This window comes from Plasmopara halstedii (assembly GCF_900000015.1).
Source record: "Plasmopara halstedii genome assembly, contig: Scaffold_2061, whole genome shotgun sequence".
NCBI classification, from domain to species: domain Eukaryota; phylum Oomycota; class Peronosporomycetes; order Peronosporales; family Peronosporaceae; genus Plasmopara; species Plasmopara halstedii.
Window position 1 is genome coordinate 1,721,792 of NW_020188969.1, and position 5,700 is coordinate 1,727,491.

The window sequence follows — 5,700 nt, forward strand, 5'->3', positions numbered from 1 at the left end:
ACCTAGACAACGCTTCACAAGACGATTAAATGTTGCTGGTGACAGCCCTTGGGGCATCACCAGCCACTCCGAGGGCATGCCGCTCGAAATACTCACCGCTGTCAGCGGAATATCACTCGCTCTCATGAGCAATGGGTAATACTCATCGACCAAGTCGAGTGCACTGTACTTTGTACATCCAACCATGTTGTTCCGGAGAAGATCCTTCAAAGGAATCGGTTTCTGTGCCGAATGGCGGCAGCGTTGAGCTTATCTTTAGTGTGAACAATACGCTACTTGCCGTTCGCCTTCCGGACACAAACGCGGGTTTCGAATGGGGATACTTGCTCTCACGCACCATTCCTGTGTCGTGCTACGCACGGAATAAGGCTTCAATTACAATCCATTGCACCATCATAACATTTTAACGGGGTTACACAAGGTGGTGTGATCACACAATTATGTCGGTAACGCAAGATGAAACGACCACAAAATGGTGTAACTACACTTAATTAAGAAGCAGTGCATGGCTGAAACAGCCAGTAGTCATACATTTAACAAGGTTTACTATATAAAAAATCAATACATTTTTATATAGGCGGCTTTGCCGCAGATCAAACCCAGAAATAGAGTTTACATTTTAAACAGAAGAGCTTATTAGCCTTGGATTAAGGTTGTAGTTACTCTTGAAGTAAGCGGATTGCGATCCGCTACACCCGTACTGGATCTAAGTATAAAACGAATGTGGCCGACCTTAACTAAGCTCCCTCTAAGCAAAAGAGCTACGGCAGCCCAGCTACACTCGGTAGCACTTTTAGCCAATCTACACCCGAGTCGTTCCGACTGGCCCTCTGTGAGGATGATGCAGTTCTACTATTTGTCCCAGAGCATGCCGGCCGGGCTTAAAAAGCTGGTGTCTCTGCTTGGCCCTGAAAGCGTCTACAATCTATTAAAATTATCTGCTAGAGCGCTTACAACAGAAGCCACCAGCGTCGACAGCGTCAATGACGCCACCGTCGACGTTCCGGCTCAGGTCGTTCATGGTGAGCGTCAAGACCTTCGAGGGTAAGGATGGATAAACCTGGATAAGTAAGGCCGAATTGGCTATGGCATCCGCCATACTCCAGAACAAGCAACAGCGCGTGGCATTAGCTATCTCCAAGCTCGGGGGGTCAAGCACGAATGGGCACTGACGTGCGGAACTTTAGTCGAAGCAGCGTTTTCCTCCTGGACGAAGCAGAAGCTGTAGCTATCACGAGTGTTCTCGTGTCCTAACTGGGCACGTCGCGTGCGATCGCGCCTCCTTGCCGTCCGATAGGGCAAGAAGGAGTCGGTAGGCTTTGTCCAAGAGTTGCGTTCTCTTATTGCCGGTATGGCAGCTGATCTTCTTTCCAAGGCGGTCACGGTGGCCGTCTTTATGGAGGGCCCCAACACTGACGTGACCAGAATAGAATACTTTCGTGTGCACCCGTCTTCTTCATAAGAAGCAGTATAAGTGACATTGAATGCCGAATTCATCTTCAAGTTGGCACGACCTAACTGAAATGCACACCCTCTGCGGGCCTGAGCCAATGGATCTCAGCTATGCTGAGAATGAGAAGGGAGTTTTTCGAGCTGCTGAACAGCGTGTAGACACCCGACGTTATTCTGTTTATGGGGACACCCGTGACCTTCAGACGAGTTGCCCCTTGCGCAAGGCGGGTAAAGCTTCGTCGACCTGACCGCACGCTTCTAACCAGCCTAATTTGACGCGGGAAAACGAGAACACCTAGTGCCCTGCTGAGGAAGAATCAAATTCTGTTATGCCTCAAAGAGGTAGAGAGCAGCGGAGCTCAGCCCCAAAAGCTCCGTGCTCTTCAAGATGGAACGTGTGTGCAAGCCGGGCTTGCTGGTCGTAAATGCGACCGTGATGGGGTTTGATAAGCCACAAAAAAATCTTAGCGATTTTGGTGCGTCGGACATTGATGCTCGACGCTCCACGATCGAAGGAAGTCAGCCGTATGCTAAGGCGCTGGAAGCGCGGTTGAGTGACACCGTCACTATTCGCTAATCGAAAAAGACTTATGGCTCCGTGCAGAGGTTCGCTGTGGACCTCAGTGTCAAGTTTCTTGCCTTTGATAGCTTGGATTGCTGGCTTAGGTACAAGGTATGATCTTATCCTTGGTATGGCATGATCGGAACACGATGAGCCATGGATTGGTTGGAGGTCGAAGACCTTGGGCGCTACGCGCACGTCTCCTGGTGGAGTTTCGGTCAGTCACGAAACCACCTTTGCTAGGAAGCAGAAGCGCTATTGGCAGGCACTAGACCGGGACAGTCAATCTGCTGATTCTGGAGTATCTGAGCTGTCAAACACCAAGGCGTAATGGACAAGAGTCCCGAGCGTGGCTCGCGGGATGAACGTGAAGTGGCACGTAACCCACTGAGCGCTATCCAATATTGGATTGTCGCTGCATGCCAAGAGTGGCATGGCCGGCCAAAGGCTGAGGCATCAAGGGCGGGCCCTCGTGATGCACGAAGAGCCGCACGCAACCCACTGAGCACTCCTCAATTTACGAAGCAATTGCTGCGTGCCAAAAATGGCATGGTCAGACGAGGTCCGAGGCAAGATTTCCTGCCAAGGCGAAGTGTGACGTCATTGACGCCCTCTTCCGTTCGACGCACGACGCAGGAATGGTGCGTGGGAATAAGTATTCCCATTGAAACCCACGTTTGTGTTCGGAAGCCGAACGGCAAGTAGCGTATCGTCCACACTTATACTGCCATAATTCCGGCACAAACGCCAAATTCTTTGAAGGATCTTCTCCGGAACAACATGGTTGGATGTACAAAGTACAGTGCACTCGACTTGGTCGACGAATATTTCTCATTGCTCATGAGAGCGAGTGATATTCCGCTGACAGCGGTGAGTATTTCGAGCGGCATGCTCAGTGGATTGGCTGGTGATGCCCCAAGGGCTGTCACCAGCAACATTAATCGTCTTGTGAAGCGTTGTTCAGGCCCCACCGGGCGTATGCACAGACATACTTACTTCGACGACTTCTTCGTCCACAGTCGTGCGGAGCACGGGAGGACAGATGAGAAAACCACATCGCCCATTTAGGAGCGGTGTTCGAGTGCATGCGCACGAATATGCTGTATGCTAATGCAGACAAGTACATTTTTGGCGCCGAATAGGCTTCCATTTGATGATGCTTCATTAGAAGCGTGGCCTTCGAGCAGATCCCGCTAAGGCCAAGGTCATTGTGGACTAGCTGGTTCCAAAACACCAATTGACTTGCGTAAGTGGCTTGACCTCGCCAGCTACTTGCATAGGTATATTGCAAGCTATACGGAAATGGCACGGCCACTGTCGAATCTCCTAGGGAAAAATTCAAAACGGTGTTGGGAAACCGAGCATCGGGACGCTTTTTACAGGGTCAAAGACAGCCTCCTTCATGCACCGATACTGGCGTTGCCACACCCCAATCCTTCTTTTAGTGTTGTCTGTGACGCTTCGGACTTTGCGAACGACTATGCACTGCTACAAGCAGACACAGAGGGGCGACGTCGGGTGATCGCGTTCAGATCTTGTCAGCTCAAGGCTGCGGGAGGAACTACCCAGTCCACGACAAGGAATTACTTGCGACGAAGTATGCACCTTTCAAATTGAGGGCGCACCTGCTTGGCTCGAAGCCGTTTGTGATCGACACAGATCCTGTGTCACGAAGCACTGCGACTCAGTCACCTCACCACTCGCAGAGGATGACCAGGTGGCTCTCGTATTTTGCAAAATATAATTTCAAGGCGAAGTATTTGCCAGGATAGCAGAATGCTTTGGCTGACTCGCTGTCATGCAGACCGGACAATGAGCTTGCTCATGTCACGACGGTGACGTCGTCAGTTGACGGATTTGATCCGCGCAGCATAAGCGGATGACAATATGTGTACAGCGCTGCTACAGGCTCTCGGAAGCAAGAAGTTTGGTGATTCGGTCAATAATTGTCGGCGCGTTTGCGCGCACGGCTTCCTTTAACAAGGAATGGATAAATTTGTAGCATCCTTAAGGATATAGGCTTTACCACTAGCACTCGGTGCCCGCCAAGCGTCCACTGGGACAGAGCGTTCATGCCGGGTGACGAGTCTAGCTCTTCTGCAGCGACCAGCCGCACCATTTAGATGACCTCACCATCTTGCAAATTCTAGAACATATTCCAAGAATAATTCCTTCGGCTGTATATAAACTTCTACCAAAAATAGCGAGGGGAGACTTGTAGCTCCTTGGGCTACTACAATCTTTTCGCTCTCGAGCAAATAATTTACCGCTTCGTACCTGTGAATTGCGTGTCACACAGTTGCGCTGACTCAGCAGTACTGTCATATCAAGACAAGGTAGTTTTATATTTATTTCGGGGCCTAATGTTCCTCTCCGCGACATATAGTTGGCCAACAAATTAATCAGCTGCGCTCTCCTTACCCAGCACAATTTTGAGTGCGATGCATTTTGGAATTATGCCAGCATGAAGTACCAAATGTACGGTACTCATGGACGGCACGAACGTTAACGACTGCTTCAGTTTCAAGCGGGGGGGGTCGTAAAGCGACATTGAGTGCGTCGGAGCAAACGGCTCGCACTCACAAGCATATAGAGGCTGCGCCCCGGCGCGACATATAACTTTTAATGATTATGTCCATACTCTAGACGTAATCGTGTCTACAACGTCATTGTGATAATTGCGCTCGTGGTCGAGCAAGTTTGGCTTACTGAGGCAGATCCAAATCGTCGGGAACGAGCTGGATGTTGTTGTGAGCTCGGCGGGGTGTCAAGGTATTGTCCATTTTAGAAAAAAACGAACACAGTTTTCGCAATTCGTGAAGAAGAGAAGAGGAGCGTAGAAATGCTTATTAGGAAAGGTTCTTACAGGTGGATCAGGGTTAAATATATGTCTCCCGGAGATGCCGGTCCAAGATTCGAAGTGTCATCATGATCCCTCTCGTCGAAAGACACTTCAGTTGCCTCACCGGTACGGCTCGCATGTCTTTGACTGCGGGTATCACGCCTTTTTCGCGACTCAATGAGCAATGTATGCACTTATTCAAGGGAGCTACTATACTCGTAAGAGAGATCTCTGTTGGGTCACGACACAATGGGTGCTTGTGAAGCGCTCATTGCGATGTTGTAGGAGAACAAAGCCAATGGGCCTCTAATATGGTGTAGAACGGGACACGAATCGGAATTCGGCGTACGCTCGTTTCAGGAGGCTTTGGAGGCACTCATTCACTGTCGGGATACTCAATTTAAAAGTTGTAGAACATTTTGACAATTTGTGCTATGACATAGCTTCCGACTTCATTTTGCATCTAAAACCACTAATGCATCGAAAAATCAAACAGGATTGAGATCGATTCGACATCCTCTAATACTCTAAATAGTTTTCTAAAAAAGGTTTGACAGAAACATGGCAGAAAACAATAACTTATACCGTACTTCACAAAAAAAACACCTGACCTACTTTTGAAAGGTGATTTTGTTAATATTAAAGGTGGTCAAAAATGAACCGAAATTGTGATTATTTTGTTAAGTTTTTAGGGCACCTTTTCAAAATTGTTAACGGTCGTAAACAAGGGTTAAAAACGATGAAACTGTTATTTAATTGGCCAGTTAAAGGACGTCTATATTTGTAATTATAGACAGGAGACTTATCAATTTGCTTGGCTAAATAATCTGTGCTACTGTACTGT